Genomic DNA, 20,504 nt, shown 5'->3' with positions numbered 1-20,504 from the left:
ATTAAAATACTGAGTTTTATTTCACATGTATATTTTTGTCTCCCCACCATTTCCGTGTCTGACCACCACTACCACTATGTCCTACCATAACATTCCATACATACTTAAAACCAAGCAAAGGGTGGAGTTCCGTCTTTAAAAACTAAACAGGCATTTTGGACAACACATTCTTGGCAATGGAACCTGGACAACATTTATCAAACATGGCAGGGAAAGCTGTCACTCTCCATTATAAAAAGGACAACCAGACATCAACTCTTAAAGAAATGAAATAAGACAGAAAATTTTTAACAAATTATTTAAACTATTTTCTTAAAAAGACTTCCTCCACTGCCAGAGATCTTGAATAGCCTCCTGGTCAGTTATCCAGAAGCCATTATTCACGTAACTGATGAACTTGGATTCCACTTTGGGCAGAGAACCACCTTTTTCTATACTTGCTTGCATTTTTACTTTAATGTCTTCTACAGAACTAGGTCTTTGTGGTGTTTTAGGAGTTTTTTTCCTGTTTTTGAAAGATTCTTGTCCTTTTGATCTTGGTGTTGATGGTTTTGAGTCTTTTCCATTCTGATTTGACTTTTGTGCACTTTTGGCTAGAGTGTCTCATATAGATTTCTTCACTGGCACCTTTTCTTCAGTCTCCTCATCATCAAAATTATCATTGTCATCATCATCATCATCTTCATCAGCAGCAAGTTTTACTTGTTTCCGTGGAAACTTGCTACCACCCCCCGTGGCAGATTGCTTTCCAGATATACTTAACAGTTTCACATCCTCCTCCTCTTCATCTCCTGACTCTGCCTCTTCCTCCACAGCTACTAAGTGCTGTCCACTAATATGTACTGGTCCTGAGCCACACTTCAACCATAAGATGACTGGTGGTGTTATTTCAAAGCCCCCAAGGGAAACCATTGCTGTACAGACATTTTCAAAGTTGCCAGTGTTACTTTAATTGGACTGCCTTTGTAATTCATTGCCTCTGCTTCAACAGTGTGCAACTCATCCTTTGCACCAACCTCTAAACTGACTGTTTTTAAAGATAACTTGAGCTCATTTTCGTCATTATCTACCTTAAAGTGATCATCTTTGTTGGCCTTTAGTTCACAACTGAAAAGGTAATTCTGGGGCCTCAGGGTGCTCGTGTCCATGTCCATCGAATCTTCCATGAGGTGGTGGCACGTACTTAGGTGGGAGAAAAGGTGGTTGGAGATAAATGACTACTGCTCAAGAGAACAGCCGCTCAGGACAGAACCATACCAGGGATCCCTCTATGTTAAAGCGCAGGTAAGCTCCCGCAGTGTCGCACAGTCTTGCCAACCAGAGATCTGGCAAAAAGCCCCTAATGGTGCGACTTTGTCACAGATATAATTAGCACGAGTACCTCAAAAAGCCTTCTGGGTGACCTTCCTAGCTTCCCCCAAACGAAAGCAAGTGTGCTGTCAAAGAACTGGGCTCTTAGGGTGAGAAACCAGCTTTTGGATAATTCCACGTATGCTGGCCTGTGTACTCTGAGCATCCCTGAACTTCATCTCCAGAAAGTGTTGTTATTTTTGACCATCTTGATTAATCCTGTGACCTGATGGAGCTTCCAGGCTCATTTAAGTTCCCTGTGTGAAGCTGGCTTAACAAGAGATCCCAGGGTTTTACCTCCCCCGCTGAGAAGCCCCTCTGCTTAGTTAGATCCAGGTGGGGTCTGAAAAGTTCCTGCTCTATGGCCAGGTTATGTGTTTAAAGTCCCCTGTGATTAGGATGCCATCAAATATTCCCATGTGGGACTGACCGAAGTGGCGATTTGAATGCTTTATTTCTATGCCATTCTGCGAAGTAAGAATAGAAATCTCATTATTTATACAAGTTATATTCTTACTTTTACATACTGAAGACTTGGCCTAAAGTATTATATTTTAATGTTAAAAAAAGTCAACAAGAACTTATCAACCTCTCATTCATGAAAAAAAAATACTGGAAAATGTCTGTCCTCATTGAGGAATAATCTGTTGTATAGTTAAAGTCAATTTGAATTTAAGGAGAAATATGAAATTGCCCAAACACACAACACACACATACACACATATCCCACCATCAACACACATAAAACCTCGCAACATTTCTCTTACTCTCTGACGTCTGTATGCCAAACGAATGTTCCTCAGATGCTTCCATATGTCCCAAAATATGTGCCTTCCTTATTTCATTATGGCAGGTTAATAGATATGGCAGGTTCAATTAATTATGACTTAAAACTTTCCACAGTTTTAAGTTTCCAGTTTTTTATTCCACAGGAAGAAAAATACAACTTTCAAGTACAATACTTCTAACAATATGACTGATTTTTTTCTCGAAAAAAATATCTGTCAAAACATGACATGTCAGATTCAGCTTCCTTCCACCAACATATCACAATCTGTTTTGATGGAAAAGGGATATATTTTAATTATTTGTTTTTAATCTGACTCCAGACTTGACATATGGCACCTCATTAAGTTCTCTCTACATATTCTGGTAAAAACAAAAACAAGCTGTACAAAGTTATTCAACTTCTGGCATAAAAGTTATTTTTAAGAACTTCTATTGCTTCTTAGGAGGTTAAACAATTCCAAAAAAAATATCCTTTAAGAGCCTGGAGTGACATCCGTTTTGAGAGGCTTGCTGGGAATCAATCACAGCAGACATTAGCTGCAGGCTAAATGTGCTCCTTGAGTGGCGGGGTGTGCACAGAGATAGGTGCTGACGGCCCCTCCATGAGCTTGTTCCTCCCTGAAATGCACAGATATTGCCCACACGGGGAAAAAAGCATATATTATCTTCGAACTATGGATATTTTCAAACTGTGGATAAAGTCCTTTATGCCTCAACTCTGCCTCCGAAAAGGAAGATAACAGACCATTCATTTTTGTTCAGCTTTATGCAACACACTTTATGAATGTCTCCTCTCATATAGCACAAAGAAACAATTCTAAGTATCTATTTTATCTGTTGGAGACTAATCTAACAGAACTATCAATTAACCAGGACTTCTTATTTTGTCTTGCATTCTACATTAAAAAATAACTTAAAAAAATCCTCATTCAAGATTTTAAAATGTTTTAAAAATCCTTTCAAATAACAACAAAAAGGGACATTCAGAGGACATGCTGATGCCAATACAGTTTCAATCTACTAATTTGGATTATAATTATCTATGCACCTGAAAATGATCAGTAATGTTTAGAAACTTTTTTATTTATTTACATTTATACAATAAATACTGAGTACAAACTTTTTTACTGAGCTTAAGAATTTTAAAAACTAGGAAGATGAGACACAATCCCTGTTCTGAAGCAGTTCATCGTGCTAAAGAGAAGAATGTTGTTGACCACAAAAATGGGAACGAAAACTGAGATATTAGCTAGAGTCTTCTGTAACAAAGTTTGGATATAAGATCATTTAGGAATGAAGTGGGTGAGGACATGTCACCAGGGTTTCTAAGGCAGTCACTCTAATTGAGACAAAGTCCTACTCTGTGTTCTATCTTGTCCTCAGAAGCTGATGGGACATGGACTCCTTCCTCTAGGGTCTCTCTTGCCAGATTTTAATCTCTGTTCATGCACCTCCTCAAAGATCTGATGGTGTATTAATTGCATTTGAAAAAAGATGTTCAAGAAAGATTTGGTGAGTGCCTACTATGTACTAGACATAGTCGTAGGAAGTAATGATGCATTGATGAACAAACAAGTTCTCACTACCCTAAATCTCACATTCTGGAGGGAAGTATTATGCCACTGTAATTAAAAACAATTCAGTGTGTGTTTATGTGTCAGTGTGTTTGAGTGCATGCTTTTGCATCGGGTTAGCTTAATCTATATTCTAGGTATTCATAGCCCAGTGCTGGTGATCAGCTGTCATTTAATCTGTCTAATTTTTAGAGAAGGCTATTATAAGTTCTTTCAACTATGTGTATCTCTCATCAATTCCAGAAGCTTTACTAATTAGTATAATACATATTAGATTTCCATCAATGAAAATAGTGGCTTGTTTGATGCTAGAAATTAGCTCTAATAGGTAAAATGATTCAGTTATGTGGATTAGCAGAAATATTTTCATGGACTTTTTATATGCATTAATGGGATATAAAAATCTAATGAACCCAGTAGCTTATAACCTTGGGGTTGATGCCTAAGCCTTTACTTGGTTAAAACCAACTAAATGTGCTATATTTGTATTTTGAGATTTTTTATATGGATTAACTAAAGTTTAAATTTGAAGGATAGGATGTAAAGATAAATAAATACAGGTGGAGAGATAAGCAGAGAAATAGAATCAAGGTACACAAGGAAGGAGGGGTGATGAGTATACCAGATGATATTAAGTATTAGAGCAATAAACTTTCTTTTTGAATTAGAGGAGCCAATGAGAAATGCAAATGCTGTGTTAAGTAAATGTGCAAGTTTTCAGCAGAATAGAACATTAACTGTCAAGAGCTGTGTGTTTTGCAAAATGTGTTTCTAATTGAAGAAGTTAATCCCACTCATTCTCAAGGGACAACCAGAGACTATAATCTCAGGGCAGCTAAAGACGAAATCCTTTAGGGGTAGCATAGAATGCCAAGAAAATTGCTGGAGTTACGTTTTAGGCTCAGGAACACATTTTCAATCAATTGAGTGGCTCCACTGCAACTGTTACAGTGGGTAGCTAGTCAAGTATGAGCAGGGCAGGAGAGGGCTCCTCCTGCTGACACATACCAGGAGTGTCCAGGGACCATCAGGTGATGGGCAGGTGGTTGTTAACTGTCTCTCTAAAGTAATAACTGGTCACAGCTGGCACCAGAGAAAGCCCGTCTCCTAATAGATAGAAAACACCTGAAACTGGTGATCAGCAGCTTCCCAAGGAGTTGGGCAAGTCAGGAGAAGCAGCGCAAGACCCTGGAAGCGAGCCAACCTACACAACCCCAAGTCAAAATGTCCAACCATGCACTTGGCTTTCAAGACGCCCGCTTGGCCCTCTTCCAAGTGTACTTTTCTTCCTTTTGTTCCTGTTCTAAAGCTTTTTAATAAACTTTCACTCCTGCTGTAAAGCCTGCCTTGGTTTCTCCTTCTGCCTTATGCGCTCAAATTCTTTCTTCTGAGGAGGCAGGATTTCAGGTTGCTACAGAACCATAAGGATATAGATTCGCCACCAGTAACGGAATTGTCCCCTGGGAGGCTGGAGAGCCCCAGGACTACACGTATCAGCAGTTGATGTAAATCCAGGGTACAGATTACCTTGAGAGTTACTCTATATTTACAGTGTCATCCAGGCCACAAAGAGTGCGATCTACGCATGGCTATGGAGTTCTCGACAACTCTAAACAGAATGCCTTCACGTGGAAAAGATCTAAACCGTGCGACACCGTCAGCTTCTCCGGCCTCTCAGTTGGAACTTGAGGCAAAAGAAGGCAGAAAAAGTTCCTTGAAAAGTAACCTGAAGATGACCTTGTCCCAGAATCTCTGCTTCAGTAACAGAGAGCAAGGGTAGCTTCCAAGCATGCTCGGATGGTAACGAGCTGAACCAGCAGCAGTTCTCTGAGGATGTTCTCAGCCAGAATTCTCTGCTTTTCCTCCTGGACCGGCAAAGCATTGACTACAGAAAAATTTCTTTTTCATACGGTGTTTTTTTTTTTTTTTTTCTAAAATGAACTAATAATAAGAAAATTAAAAAAATCACACACCAAAGAAAGTATCAGTACGAATATAAGGTACTCTTATGCTGACTGATGAAACTGCTAATGGAGCTGTCTCCCTTAAAAGACAATTTTCACAAAAGTAGATCACAATTTGAGTGCCCGTGACTACCAAACAGCAGGAGGAAGAGCAGGTTGCAAATTCCTGGCACCTTTACAGAACAAAGCTGAATTGTTTGGCTTAGGCAAACAAGTTTATGCTTGGTTATAAAGCAGATATTTATCTTTTAATCAAATTTTAAAGTAACAAATACCTAAGAGACAATTAGAAATAAAACTTCGTAGACTATATTTCTCAGTTGGCAAAATATTATGCTGGAAATTTAAAGCAAAATAATAGATGTCTTGCAAATTGTTAGACAACAGAATTAGAAACCATGAAGTCTTGGACAGTGACTTTCCAGATCAGATTATTCAGTCTTGGGATTTGATGCAATGCCTCAAACTAGGGTCAACAGGAGGTTTACAGTCCAAGGCAATGCAATCTTTCTCAAAATACAACTTATTTCATGCTATCTGTGGGGTTGTAGTGCTGAAGGCTTGGTAGAGGGCAGGTTTCAAAGTAAAAATTTCTCATTTTTCCATTCAATGGTAAATTCTGTCAACATACATAGCAATTTCAACACATATCTGAACTATGCCCTTAATGTTCAGGGTTTTGTCCAGATTTTCAAAATAAACATCACTCATAAAATAGACTTTGTTCTGGTTTGGTAAGACTAAAATGTATACATTATATAGTTCTTTTGTTTCTTCTAGCCCTCTGATATGTAAGAACAAAGATACATTTATATAAAAGTTGTTAAAATTTTAGGCAGCCTAAACTCTATTTTTAAGTAAGAAAAAGATAATAAAAATACTATATTTTTTCTCACAATAAAGTCCAAGGAAAAGTTGAGAAAGATGATTCAGAGAAGAGGCTTTTAAATCTTTCATTTATCAAAAAGTATTTTAGAAATCCCTAAAATGATCCAAGAATAGCAAAATCGTTTCATGAGACATAAATATATTTCCCCACGATTTTAGACTTTCTCTGACACCTGAATATGCACTCATACTTCTTGAATGATACTGAGCAGACAACACAGCCTGCTAATATAACAATCAACAAAATATCATCAGTCCTGGACAGGTCTGCGCAAATATCAAAAGTAAATTCCTTTTGTTCAAAATAAAAGCCATTGGGAGAAAATAAAGTTTTGTGGAGCAAAAAAGATTCTCCCTTAGATAACATGATGTGGCGTATATAAATTAAACACTCAGCTGACACACAAAAAATTTATTCTTTTACTTAAAATAATTTCAGCCCAATATGTTTTAGGAGCTCTAAGCAAAAGTTAAAATATTAGCTGCTTATTATAAAACAAATAAACTAAACTAAAGATGATTATATATCTTTCTCTGAGTTAAAGTGTTCTCATTGAAATATCATGATAGTATCTTGGAAACATAAGTAATTTAAAGAAATTACTATCAAACAATGTAAAAATCAAAAACTGATAATAGAACTCATATACCTTCCTTTCTCATTCATGTCAGGAATTGGCTTGCATTTTAATTTTAATTCCTCTCCCCAAATCCCTCATATCTTTGCATTCATTACAATATTTTAAGAAAAATGATATTTGTCTAACATTTTACTTTTTTACATGTAAATTATCTTTTCAACACTCAAAAATCTTGGGATAGAAATTAATATATGATCCCTATTTTATGAATAAAGAAACTGAAGTTGAGGAAGGTGAATGATGTCTTTTAGAGTTTCGGAACATCATTTCCCCAAAAAGAATCTATTCCTTTGTAGAAAACACTTATAAAAAAGAGGATTCTTAAATGCGTTATTATAAAGTGAAATCAGTCAATCTGAACAAACTATGTATGATTCCAACTATGTGACATTCTGGAAAGGGCAAAATTATGCATCAGTAAAAACATCAGCAGTTGCCAGGGGTGGGGATGGGCAGAGATGAATAGATGGCACATAGAGGATTCTTATGGCAGTGAAACTATTCTGTATGATACTATAATAGTGGATAGATTTGGTTATGCATTTGTCAAAACCCATAGAACTGTGCCACACCAAGAGTGAACACTGGTGTCAACTATGGACTTTTGTTAATAAGAATACGCCAATATTGGCTCATCAATTATAAAACGCAGTGCACCAATGCAAGATGCAAATAGGGGAAACTGTGTATGTTGGGAAGGGGATGCAGGAACAATGTAATACTCTTCAATTTTTCTATAAACCCAAAACTGTTCTAAAAATAAGTTTACATTAAAAAAAATCCAAATCACACCCATGTGCCCTTTTTCCACTTGAAGACATTCCAATGTCATTTCAAGATATGAGTTTCAGAAAGTGATGCTTGCTAACGTTTAAAATCAGGCAGCCCTACTTGTGATCAGGTTCAGGTTAGTCCGTAATAACTACTCCGCCCCGGGTCTGCACCCAATACTCACCCATTATGTTCCACCCCAAATGAGCTCCTCTGAATACAGGTTTCCATATTTCCAGAGGATAAAAACAGTTAAAGAGGGAAATAGGTTCAATAGCAGAAAAGAGAAAGTTGTTTTAGTCTAACAAGGAAAAAAAGTGGATAATCTAAAAAATCATAATAAATAAATAAATAATCATAATTTTTTGAGACTATCCACACGATTGCAACTGTCAGACTATTGCGACTATGCGACTATCAGCACTATTGCAACTATCAGACTACTGAAACTATGAAGCTGCAAGGTCCCCATGTGACCTGAGTTTCCTCTGAGGAGCATGGGGCACACAAATGGTTCCATCTGGGAGCACTCCAGGAGAAGAGTCCCCCTGAAGGCCCAGGGCCAACATTACTGGCAGGTTGGAATCCCTGTGAGCCCTAGACACCAGGGACCTGCCCCCATAACCCCTACAGCTGGCTTTTCCCCACGGGCAGCTCAGGTGCTCACAAGAAGGGTTGCAGGCAGCACTGCAGGCCCCAAAGGTCCGTCTCCACTTCAGTGACACGGTTGTGCAGGGACTGCCTAGTTTTGAGGGTAACACAGGAGTCCATGGGAAACTTATGCGCATTTAGGCACAGACAGAAAACTTGCCTGCAGCCTGGGCCCTTCTTAACGTGGGGCAAATGCCATCTGCTCCTGAGGGAAGGGTGGAAACACACCTGTCCACATAACAGGAAACAGTTTTCTACCACTGAGGAACGGTAAAAAAACACCCCTCTCCCTGCATAACACTAGGCAGAAATCTCACTCCTCCCCAGGAGTCCGCACTGATACAGTGAACCTCGGAGTTGGCTGTGGGGGCAGGGATGGAGACACCACACACCCAGCTACCAAGCAGAGTGTGCTGTCACCTGTGGGCAGGGCGAGGGTGTGGGCAGGACACAGGCCTGCCTTCCAGACTATGCGGAGTGATTTCCCTGGGGGAGGAAAGGATGCTAAGAAAGTTGTTTTCCTGAAGCTCAGACACATGGGGCCTGCCTAAGCCTGAGTCTGGAGTCGAGAAAACACACGCTTTGCTCTCAGTAACAGCAGCCGCCCCTTCCACTGGGTAGCAGGAAACCAACCGCTGAGAAGGGCATGTGGTCTGAGACAGCAGTACACTGACAGTAAAGGTGGATGACTGAACGTGTTCTCTGGCACTCCAGGTCCCAGACTAAGTTCAGGCCAGTGGCAGGCTACTACTGAAGGGATTTGAAGGCTACAGTACACCCAAGGTAACTTCGGAAACAACAAAACAGGTAGGGCTCAAGTGCAGACTACGTGGACTCAACACACCGTAGTTATGAGCCTGGCAGAAAAAACCAGTCAGGTCCATAAGTAAATATTCTGTTTTTACAGAGACCGATTTCTATACCCAGCATACATATCTTTCATGAATAAAGGTGAATAAAGCCTTTCTCACGCAAATAAAAGCTGAGAGAAATCGGGAGGCAAAAGAAAAATGATATCAAGTGGAAATTAAAATATACACAAAGGAATGCAAGAGCTATGATTTGTAACTATAAGCTAACTATATGAGACATGTTTCCCATTTTAATCATATCAAAATTAATTAAAGCATTTAAATAAAAATAATGCAAAGAGTTGTGGGCTTGATGACATATGTAAGAACAAAATGTATGATGATAGTACGAAGGATAGGAGGAGAGAGAAAAAAGTTGCTAGGATTGTATATTACATGTGCTGTGGTTTAATGTTATTTAAAGGTCATCTGTATTAAGAATAATGTGAATGTTGCAAACCTCAGAGAAATCAGAGAAATAAATAAATAATAAAAAGGATGAGGCCAATCAGCCAAAAGTAGAGATAAAATGGAAACATAAAAACATAATTATTTCAAACTAAGGAAATGGGAAAAATACAGAAAAAAAAAACAGATGGCACCAATAGGAGATGACAAATTAGATGTCAAATTTTAATAAAAATATATTAATAATTATGTAAGATATTAGTCTCTTGAAAGATAAAATTAAAGGTCAAGATGTTTATATTGGATGAAAAGCAAAGACCAACTGTGTGCTGTCTACATGTAGCACACGTTAAAAATAAGTAGAGGGAACAGTAGATTGTGGAAACACAATTCCAAAAGATGCTGGATTAGCTATATAAACATTGGATGAAGTAGATTTTAAAATAAGTGATATTACCAGGAATAATGAGAAACATTGAATGGTAATTAAGGGTCAATTCATCAAGAATTAAAAAAAAACTTTTAAATATATAACAGAGCTTCCAATGATATCAAGCAAAACCCAAGAAAACAGAACTTTTTTTCAAATATCATAAATATTGTTGGAAATTAAAACACTTCTTTCTGTCTCCATTATTGATGGGATGAATACAGAAAATTAGTAAATATATAGAAAATTTGAACAATACTATTAAACTTTTTTTTATTTTTGGACGCAGGGTCTTGCTCTGTTGCTGGAACTGGCACTGGAATGTAGTGATCCAACAACAGCTCACTTCAGCCTGGAACTCCTGGGCGAAAGCTTTCCTCCCACTTCAGCCTCCCAAAGTTCTGGAATTATAGGAATGAGCTACTCTGCCCATCATCCAAAATATTTTAAAATTAAAAATGACATTTATAAATAATTCACTGGTCAGATAAAATGTTACAAGGGAAATAAGGAAATATTTTGAATGGGATTATATGAAAACACATCATATCAAAATATGTCATATGGAGCTAAAACACTGCATAGAGGAATATTTATCGCACTAAATGTTTAATTTAGAAACAAATCTCAAATCAATCATCTACACTTACACTTAGGAAACTACAAAAAGGAAGAGCAAATTTAATTTAAATCTGTCTAACAGAAGGAAATAATACAAACGAAAATAGAAATCAATGAAAATGAAAGTTAATAAAAGCAAAAACAAAGAAGAATAAAATCAATCAATTCTAGTCAGTTTCATTAAGAGAAATAGAGGAGGCACAAATTGCCAGTGAAAGATAGGCCATCACAACAGATACAACAGATAATAAAACGATCATAATAGAATATTGTGAATAACTTATTGCAATACATTTGAAAACTTAGAGGGATGCTTTTGCTCTAAGAAACAAGAAAACAAAGGAAAAATGACAAGGAAAGTATGTCCAAACATACCACTTTTATTCAAAATTATATTGAAGCTTCTACCTAGCAGAATAAAGCAAGACAAAAAAAAAAATTAAAGGCAAACTGATCACGAATAAAGAAACAAAATTACCTTTATTCAGAAATGGCATGATCATCTAGTTAGAAAAGTCTAAGGATTTATAAAATTGGTAGCAGTTTAGAGTGTTTACAATGGTCACAGGATATAAGGTCCATAAACGAGAAGCCATTTTATTTCTATATATTATAACCAATGGGAGTTTGAACTTAAAAACCAGAACTACTTATAATCACATAAAAATTGTGAAATATTTTAGGGTAAATTTCACAAAATATGCACAACATCTATGCACTGAATATTACAAGTCATTGCAGAGAGAAATGAAACAGAAGTCACAAATTGGGAGAAAGTACTGGTAATCATTTATTAAATTATCTACACTCCATATCATATTTATAATGTATTCAGCATAAATAAGAAATCCTTACAATTCAATAAAAGGACAATATAATTACAAAGTAGGCAAACAGGTACTTTCCAAAGAGATGTAAAAATGGCCAATTAGAAGCAAAAATGTGTTCAACATTATTAGCAATTAGGGAAATACACATTAAGACCGCTTGTACATTCATCAGAATGGCAAAGCAAAATTTCTTGTTATACCAAGTGTTGGTGAGGATGTGAAGCTACTAGAAGTCTCATACATCAGTGGTGAGAGAGGAAAAACTGTGAATTCTCTTAGGAAAGCTTTTATCAAGCCCAAATCTACTTATCTTATGATCCAGCAATGTTAGCCTTAAGTATTTATCCATTAAAAATAAAAATAACTGAGAGCAAAGGACCTATACGTGTATGTTTTTAAAAGTTTTGTTCATAAAAGTTAAAAACTGCACACAATTCAAATGTATATCATCTGATGAATGGATAAACGAATTGTGGTATATTCATAAAATTGGGTACCATTCAACAATAAAGAAAATAAACTATTGATATATATATATATATATAAAGAAATAAATGAATTTCAAAACTTTCAAGCAAAGTGAAGCCAGAAATAAAAAAATACATAAGCTACAGTTTTATAATATGCCATCCTGGGAAAGACCAAACTCTAAGGGCAATAAACAGTTCAGTGCTTGTCATGGTCTAGGTGAGGGGGAAGGACTCCACCATGAAAAGGGGCGTTTTTGTTGAATGGATCAAAATGTTCTATACCTTGATCATGGTGGTGGTTGCGTGAGTATATGCATTTATGAAAACATCAAAGTGTGTTTCTGTGTGTATGTGTTCTGAAAGTGAAGGGAAAAATACTCAACTGGAGGATTTCTTTTTCTTTTCTTTTTTTTTTAGATGGAGTTTTACTCTTGTTGCCCAGGCTGGAGTGCAGTGGCGTGATCTCGGCTCACTGCAACCTCTGTCTCCCGGGTTCAAGCAATTCTCCTGCCTCAGTCTCCTGAGTATCTGGGATTACAGGCATGCGCCACCACACCCAGCTAATTTTGTATTTTTAGTAGAGATGGGATTTCCCCATGTTGGTCAGGCTGGTCTCGAACTCCTGACCTCAGGTGATCTGCCTGCCTCAGCCTCCCAGAGTGCTGGGATTACAAGCGTGAGCCACTGCGCCTGGCCTGGAGGTTTTATAATAACATTAGATATATTTAACTGTATACATCAGCAACATTCATGTTCAAATTTTATGAAAAGTGTATGTTTTCTCATATAAGTAAAATATGCTTGACATATATATTAGAAATAAGGATCCACTCTTAAAATGACAACTGTCCATTCATTCATTTATATTTATTGAATGTATAGCTATGTGAAAAATTCTATTTTAGATTTACTTTAACCACTCTTTTTTATACTAACTAAAGTTACGTTTTCCTTTTAAATAGATGCTTATTTAGCATTATGCTAATACACATTTCTTATATTTTATATTCCTTCTCAAACTATACTCTTTATCAATTTCTATTGTAAAATTTGGATTTAATATATATGCGTAAAGTTTATTCTACCCCTCCATTGTTAGGACATTAAGTCAGAAACTGGGCACATAGAGTAAACTTTACTTGCTTCTCTGTTAAAATTTTGCATACATAGCTTGAGATCACTGACACTGCTAATGTTACTGAGACCCATAGAACACATTGGGTACGTAGGACGCTCAAAACACACATTAACTGTCTTCTAGAAACTCTCACTGACCTCTTCAACAAGCTTTTTTAACTGAACTGTATTTATGCAACAGGAAACATGAGCATTTTAAACAAAGGGACAGCCTGATAAGTTAGTGCATTGACTCAATGATGCTGTTGATGATGCTAGTCATATTCGTCATCTGCATCCTCTCTAATAATAACTGCAGAAGAATTATTTTATGTCTTCATGAAAAAAGTAGTCATGTTTTCTCACGAGTGATTTGTCTTCTGTCTCAGCTTCCAAGAAGGTTAGCAGCACATTTGCAAGTGCTCAGCATTTCAGAAGACTTATTTTTTATAATACTTCATCTCTGCATTATCCCATTTTTTTCTTCTAATCTTTGCCTTTGGCAGTTTTCTTACTTTCCTATATTTATATTTTTGCAGTTTCCTTACTTATTTATATTTATCTTCTGCTACATCAGTTTGGAAAATGGGTAGGAGGTACATAGATGATTAATGAGAGAAAAAAGGAGAAGGAGAGAAGAAAGAAAAAAGAAAAAGAGAGAGAGAAAGGGAGGGAGGGAGGGAGGAAGGAAAGAAGGAAGGAAGGAAGGAAGGAAGGAAGAGAGACATTTCTAAGACATTAAGCCCCTGTGGGTCTGGCTGAGGAGGAACACCTCTCCTGCTACCTGGGTTGAAGGCTGGGGTAGCTAAAATGCATACATTTCGGTGGCAGCAACCAGCAGTCCACACGATGAGTTGGTTTCCAAGTCCTTGTAGTGAGAAGATGTCACTACAACTTAATGCAAGGGGTTTAGATATAACTTAGTTCTTTTACAATCTGTACGAATACTATTTTTAGTGAAGAAACTCTTTGATCAGGAATATTTATTTATAGGGCTTTTTAGTTTACAAAGAAAGGGCTGTGGAGAAGTGTCTGGAGGAAGCCTATGAAGACAAATGGTGCTCTGCGTGAAGAAAAACATATCAGATATTGTGGTTGTCTTGACAATGCTTTCAGGAAATCTTAGTTCAGACAAATAAAAGGATATATTTTATTTAAAGAGGAAGGAGCAAAGATAAGTGAATGGAGTGCTAGAGAAGAAATGATCAGAGGAGGCATCTTAAAACCTCAGAAAGTAAAATGCCTCCAAGCCCACAGGGGTTAAGACTGCCCCAGCTCATGTGATTCACAGGACTAAGGGCAGGGGCGGGGGGCACACTCCATACCCAGGGTGGTTGAGGTGGGTGGAGGTGTGGTGTTTGAGCAGCCACCACTTAAAGTCTGTATCTGTAGTTAGTATTTGGGCTTTTCAGACAGATGTGTAGGAAGCTTTTTGATCTGGCAACCAGTAAGTTCCCTGAGGAGGCTAAATTCACTATCATCCCATGCCCAGAGCTGCCTGGCCCACCTACTCTGTGCAAAGGTAATGCCACCCTTTGGGCATGTAGGTTTTCCATACATTACACCACAGGAAGTTTCCTCATCACGTCAGACCACTTCCTCATATCTGTGACCTTCAAGTCATCACTTCTGCCATCTGGAAATGGGCTTCAGTGTCTGATTTGAATTTCTATGGCTAATATTTTATAATGGCATTCAGGAAATTAAAAATTAAAGTATGAAGTCTGAATAAAAAGTAATAAAGTTTAACTTATACCAAGAGCCTTCTAGACATGTAAATATCTGGAATGCAGGTTATGTAATTTACAAATGATGAAAAAGTTAGCTGTGTGAATGGTCCAAAGTTCTACAATTATCTGAGGCAAATTTTCTTCTTTTTAAGAGGTAAAATCAACAAAGACAGCCTACCAACTACCACGAAACTCCACATTTTCTTTATTAGCCAAGAGATTCAACGATTTTCATTTTTGCCAATGCTTCCAGGAACTCTCAGACAACCTAGCAACTCCGACGTTCAGATGTTGAGTTTCACAGCCTTTCGTCATTTCTGAGAGATGAGCCATCATCTGTTCTTTGAGCCTGCACGTTTCTGTCCTTGCTTGACGTACTCTAGTTCAAGTTGTCTTCTGCCACTTAGACTTAAAAGATGCTGGCACCTAAAGATATGTTTTTGGAGACATATTCATGCTTAAATATATTATACATTAGGGAAAACAACTTTGGTATGACTTCTTTCTACATTTTATTTTTCTTCATAATGCACATCATAAAATATCTTTGCAGCCAAAATGTTAGAGAATCTCAATGCTTCACACACATAGGGTTCGTTTTGCAAGGCAAGGCAGGTCTCCATGACCTACAGATCTGTTAAAGTGGGGATTTCTATAGATCAGGTCTATGTGCCCGCTTCCACGGGGCTTTGTGGCTGTGCTGCCTGGCCTGGCTCTCTGAGCAGTGATGCTGCCGAGGATAGCAGGACAGGCCTTGGGAAGGTGCTCCAGAGGACAGGGCAGCCTATGCAAGGCTTGAGGAGGGTGTGCACCTGGGTGAGGTTCCAGAGAGCAAGGGGCCAGAGGGGAAGAGAGGTGGTAAAGTGTGGAGTGGATGTAACACAGTCAGTGGGGATGGACCAGGATGGGCCTCACAGGCCATAGTCAGGACCTGGGCCTCTACCCTGGAAGGGACAGCAGAGCCTGGCCCAAGAATTCAGGGGTGGGGGAAGGTGGGGGAGGCCTTGAGTTCATTAATGTGTGCATTACCTCATATGTTTATTGTTTTTTGTAATTCTTTTTAATCACAAAAAACATCATGTTTTAGTATCTACTGTCAGCAGTCTTCAAGAATATAATGCACCATTATTAACTCTGGTCACCATGCTGCTCATTAGACATGTTGAACTTATTCCTTCTGTCTAACTGAAATGTGTACCCTTTGTCCAACATCGCACCCGAGCCCCCAGCCCCTGGCAACCAGTATTTTACTTTCTAGTTCTGTGAATTCAACTGCTTTAGGTCCCACGTGTAAGTGTGATAATCACGTGGTTTTTGTCTTTCCCTCCCTGCCTCTTCCACTTAGCGGAACGTCCCTGTTCCTCCATGTGGTCACAAATGACCGAACTTTTTGTTAAGGCTAAATACTACTCCATTGTGTAAACATATGTCACACCTCACGTGATAAATACATACAATTTTTGTTTGTCAATTAAAATGAATAAAAAGGTTAAAATAAAATTATTTATATAATGGAACTGCATTGCAAAGTGTCCAAATTTTGTATTTATCATCATCAATTCATGTCTATATTTGTCTTCTTAATTCATAGGAGGTATCTTCATAACATGAGTGATTCTTATTTGGACAAGTTCTTCACACAAATTAATTTTAGAACTAAAAGGGGAAAATATATGTTGAAGTCAAATGAGCAAACAGTTCCCAGTTTTTTTGCAAATTACTCAGCAGTTGGACTTAATATAACACATAGCCCTACCCCTGTAGGCAAGTGGATGATTTAAGATCAAGATATTTCATGTACTTCATATTCTTATGATGATTTTTGTAAATGAGATTTATTTAAAAACTCGTCATGATTGTATGTTTTTTGATTTAGTAAACATGCCTGATAGCTAATCAACAATAGGCTTCACATTCTGTTATTTGTTGTATTAAAACATACTTCATGAATTACTTGTGAAGTAATAGAATCTTACCTATAATGTAATCTATAGTGCATTCTACATTGTTTTATATTCTTATAATTACTATTTTTAATATCTCAACTAAAAAAAGTATTCATCCCTTCCGCCCCTACCTATGGTTATTTTTTAAAAATCATTTTTATTTTTCTTTCTGTATTTCTTGCCTTACCTCTGAAGTTATTTTTATGTTGGTATTTTCATGTTTCTTATTAGAAACACTGTTAGTCATCAGGAGACTAAGCAGTGTTTTAAATCTGTACCAACTGTTATGTAATCAAGAAATTTACTTTTTCTATCAACGCTTATACAAATTTAGATTCCACAGACTACTAAAATATCTTGGTTTTGCACTTTTCATTTATATTTAATATGTGAATTTTATTGCTATTAGGGTGACTATATGTTCCATGAAATCTGAATTTCAGTCATTTACTGTTTTAATAAAAATATAATTGCAAATGAAATTGCAGATCACTACTTTTACTGCATTTTTCCAACAATAATTTTGCTTACACAAAGCTCAAATAGCCACTTAATGAGGTCAATTCAGAGGGAAACATTTTTGCCTCTTAGCACCTGAGCTAAGAGCTTAAGCAAAAGCTTGGGGTGGAGGTGGCTTGGAGAGACTGAGCAGGGCAGCTTCTCCTGAGTGCAGCTGGTGACACCCCAGAACACATGCCCAGTGGCCGGAGTACTCAGTGTAATTGTCTATGTACTGGCTTTGTTAAAAGATTCCAAATGTTTGAACATACTTCGATTAACTTGGTCATCCCATAATATCCGTGATCTCTGAGTACTTAAGGAATTTCTTGCTATATCAGTGTTTGTGTGAACACATGGTTTTACCACTGAATTAGGTTCGAAGCATTAACTGCAAAGCCTGAGTTGCTTCCTGAGGTTTGCAACCAAGAACCCCAATTGCCATGCATACGAGATTTAACTCACTCCCAAGAGCAAGCGAGACTGCAGTGTTCACCGGTCTGACACACCCTGAGCCCACTACACTGGAGAGGAGCGCATGAATAAGGCAGTCAAGAGCAGTCGGCACAGCAAATATTCATGGTCATGTTAACGCCTTGCTCTGGGAGCTTATGGTTAAATAAGGGAGGGGTCGCTGAAATAGTTAACTTGGCTCACTGTGGTGAATGAGAGACATACACAAATCACTAAGGAAGCCCCAGAAGACAAGAGTAGGTAGAATTAGGGAATTAGGGAATTAGGGAAGGTTTCCTAGAGAATACAGTAGGTAACTTGAAACAAGAATTAGCAATATTCTGGAAGGTAGGAAGTAGTTACTCTGTGTGTGTGTGTGTGTGTGTGTGTGTGTGTGTGTGTGTGTGTGTGATGGGATGAATTGCTGAGGAGAATGAGAACTGAATTCTAAGTGAAGGGAGTATCCTCTGGATAGTATACATGATACTGAGCATAAAGCCATTAAACTATAATACAGGCTCTTATCATTAGCGCATTTAAAGGTGTTCACAGGAAATATCACAGTGCTATGCAATAGGGAGTCGACTTTTATAGTTGAGATTCTCTGCTGGAACACCACTTCCCTCCAGCGTGACTTTAACTCCCACCCCATCCAGTCACTGAAACCGCTGAGGGCGTACAGCCTCCAGTGATCCCACAGAGAAAATAGAAACACAAATAGAAGCTGTGCTTAGATTAGAGACAGAAGGCTACTATGGTTTTATCAGCCATTATAGAAAGTGTACATTAATGACTAAGTATTTATACGTGGTAAGCTAAATATGTGTTTAAACTAAGAAATGATTGCTCTTTGGTTAATAATATATACTCTGAAGAAAAACACAGACATTCTGGGGACACCAGACCAAGAGTTGTGAGAATATCCTGAGACACTAAGAATAGAATCCACATGAAACCAGTGTGTAATAAATTCCTTGAATCCTACTAGTTATGGGCTCTCATGATTCTTTAGCGGCCAGGTGAAGAGATGGGTGTCAAAACACACTGCTTACCATTTACGACTGGTAGATATAACTGTAAGCAATCTTTTGTCCTTCAATCCTTGCTGCTTGTGACAATGGCTGGGCATGGGACTATTCATAAGAATTAAATCCAAAATAGATTAGAGAGAAATTTGCAATTATAAAGCATCTACCAGTAACTGATATGTCTAAGATGAAGTTCTGGAGTAGGAAAAGTGATATTGAACACTGTACTTTAATGGCTGTTGGATATTTAAGAAATGGCATGGTTGTCATGCAGATATGAACTCTATAATAAAATAAAAGCTATTTGCTTGTTTCAGGCTTGCATCAGAAAAGAGAGAAGGAGAAAAGAATGCCCAAAATGTCAGGCACACATTCTTAAGGATAGAATATGGCTATGGAGAAATTCTTAGAGCTGAGGAATAATACTTTCATTCAATAAGAATGATGCTTTGAAGAAGGAAAAGAAGATGATAATAATTATGTCATTGCTAACAATAATAACAATAACAAATAATACTTGAATAGCCCGTATGTGCCAAGGCTTTTGAGACTGTGCATGTAATCCAACAATAGCACTATGAGCTATTTGGAGAAGATCTTTTTGATTATGAGGGACAGAAACCAAGTTGTAATTGGTTTAAAGAAAAACTACTAGCAATAATGCATGATGATAACATGGACTTATAAAGCTCACAGTATATTCCAGGCACTGTTCTAAGTTCTTGCACGGATTAGCTTCCCAACCCTGTGAAGTGGGTACAGATGAGGAGGCACAGAGAGTGTGAATGATTTGTTCATAATCACACAGCTGGGAAGAGTCAACCTGTGTTTGGAACTGAAGCCATCTGGCTCCAATGCCATATTTTTACCCATCTGATAAGAAACTGTGACTCATGTCATTAAAACACTAAGGTAGACCATGCATCTGGCAGCACTGCGTGTCCTTGCTGAAGGAATGTCACCAGGGCTCTGTCTCTGTTTCTCAGTTCTGCTTTCATTTACTTCGAAAACTCTTCAGTGTCCTGCACACATGCTCCCCCATGGTAGCAGCCTTGTATTTCATATGCCTTAGCAACACTGCTAGAGAGAGTATGCCTCTTTCCTAATAAGCTCCAGCAAAAGTTCTGGGTTATTTCTCACAATTCAATGTCTTGAGCCTATATCTGTTTTGTTAGAAATCACTGTGACTGTCAATTATTGGGACTAAAACCATACCAGTCTCTGGAGCATAAGATATAAAGTCAGCCCCAACTGAATCCGTGGACTGGATGTAGGAAAGGGTGGTTCCTCAAAGAAGAAATGAGGTGCTGCCAATAGAAAAAATATTACTAGATTCAGGGCAGGTCAAAAATAGTAGATAGCCATTACCCCAAAAGTTACATAGCAAATGAAGTTCAGTAGAGGCAATTTGGCTTCAAGGCCAACCCTCTTAAGTGAATAAATTAGTCTTTTTTGGTTTATTCTGCAATTCATGCCTATTCTTTGAAAACCTCCA

At 37.6% G+C, this 20,504-nt stretch overlaps 1 pseudogene; it reads right to left on the bottom strand.

The window, feature by feature from the left end:
• Positions 1–304: 304 nt before the first annotated feature.
• Positions 305–1,166, bottom strand: LOC101136924 (nucleophosmin-like; annotated as a pseudogene).
• Between the last annotated feature and the right edge of the window lie 19,338 nt (positions 1,167–20,504).

Source organism: Gorilla gorilla, chromosome 12 (assembly GCF_029281585.2).
Source record: "Gorilla gorilla gorilla isolate KB3781 chromosome 12, NHGRI_mGorGor1-v2.1_pri, whole genome shotgun sequence".
NCBI lineage: Eukaryota > Metazoa > Chordata > Mammalia > Primates > Hominidae > Gorilla > Gorilla gorilla.
The sequence above is the reverse complement of the archived record's forward strand: the minus strand, read 5'-3'. Positions and strand labels throughout refer to the sequence as shown.